Source organism: Octopus bimaculoides, chromosome 5, assembly GCF_001194135.2.
Source record: "Octopus bimaculoides isolate UCB-OBI-ISO-001 chromosome 5, ASM119413v2, whole genome shotgun sequence".
In the NCBI taxonomy this organism is placed as follows: domain Eukaryota; kingdom Metazoa; phylum Mollusca; class Cephalopoda; order Octopoda; family Octopodidae; genus Octopus; species Octopus bimaculoides.
The window spans coordinates 8,093,049-8,094,963 of record NC_068985.1 but is presented as its reverse complement, the minus strand read 5'-3'; positions in this window follow the sequence as shown (position 1 = coordinate 8,094,963).

Sequence of the window (1,915 nt, the reverse complement as noted above, 5' to 3'; positions counted from 1 at the left end):
ATGAGATCACCATGTCGCGCACATGTGGTTGTGATGCATGTGCCTGGTGTACCCTTATCAGACAGGTAGTCGTGATGGGTATAATGGGCTTCGTATATTTTACCCCAGTGTCACTTTAATGGCATGCACTGCTCTCTCACTCAATAATAATAATAATAATAATAATAATAATAATAATAATAATAACATTGAAAAATACCTTAGGAATGAGAACCCAGGTTCGAAATTTCCCCATGACATCTGATAAAGGCTGGAGGGTATATCAGCCAAAACGTTGTGTTAACAACAAACAAGATGAGGACAAATATCCGTCAAATGTAAACAATGTAAATAATGTATTTTTGTATGTTCATCTATTCCATATCTAAAGTATCAATTGATTTGGTCTGTCTGATACATTTTGATTTTTTTGTTGTTTTGTTTTACTTGACATCGTGTTTGCTGTATTGATATATTTGAAAGGATCTTGCATGTAGAGCCCTCACAGCTGGTGATTGTTATTTACGACGACGATCATTACGGGTTTGAAAGATATACAAAGGAAAATACAACGAGCTGGCAAAATCGTTAGCACGCCAGGCGAAATGCTTTGTGGCTTTTCGACCGTCTTCAAGTTTTGAGTTCAAATTCCTCTGAGGCCGACTATATATTTCATAATTTCGGGGTCGATAATAAGTGCCAATCACACCGGGGTCGATGTAATCGATTACACACTTCCCCGAAGTTGCTAACCTTGTGCCAAAATTTAAAAGCAATAATTTAGAAAGGTGGAAATGATTATGTTTGTGAACTCCGAGAGTCCTGAGATTGATCTAGTGGATCCTCGTGTACAATATCTGTGATTTATGAAGGAAATTCCAGGTGGTTGATGATTTGGTTGGCCGGGCATGAGCGGAAATAGGGGTTAGTGAGAATTTTGGGTGGAGTACGGAAAGACACAGTATGGGTGGTGTGAGAAGATGTGCATTTTGGGCTAATTTGTGCAGTATACAAGCTGCGCTCTGAGGAGTAGCGATGCTACAGTTGCAGTTTAAAAGGCTCGTTGAGGACACAGTGTATCTATGAACCACGGATTGAGATGCATTAGTAAGAGGCTTTTCGCCGATCATTCGGCTGACTTTATTTTGAAGGTGCTCTAGGACATGATTATTTTGCATGAAGCAGTATCACTACCAGCGTATTATTTCACTGGAAAATATTTTCTTTCATTGTAGGGCGACATCATCACTTGTTCGTGGTCACCACTTGTTCGTGGTCACCACCTTCTACGAAATGGAGAAGGACAATTTTGGAGAACTGGTTTTTTACTGTTAGAGTTGTGAGATCGCCAGAAAGGATTAATCAGTAAATGAACTCTAACCAGAGTCCTAAATAACTTTGCGTGAACTAACCTAAATCCAGCTCTGTCCATTATTTGTGCGTTGTCTAAACTAGAGAGGATACAGCATGACCTTGTCTTGATTGTTATGAGTAATGGTAGTATCTTTGTTCGATCGAAATAATATTTTGTCATATTTTAGAGGAGACTGCTGTATCATTCGAAATGTGGGAGTAAAACTGGGATTCGTGAAAAACCTGAATATTTGCACTTATTCGTTTACTGGTTTCAGTCATTAGATTGCAACCATAAGACGGCGAACTGGCAGAAACGTTAGCTCGCCGGGCGAAATGCTTAGCGGTATTTCGTCTGTCTTTATGTTCTGAATTCAAATTCTGCCGAGGTCGACTTTGCCTTTCATGCTTTCAGGGTCAATAAATTAAGTACCAGTTGCGCACTGGGGTCGATCTAATCGACTGCCCCCCTCCCAAAAATTTTCGAGCATTGCATCTAGAGTAGAAAAGAAAAGATTAGATTGCGACCATACTGGGGCACCGCCTTAAAGGGCTGGGTCGAACGAAGTACTTTTTTCTTAAG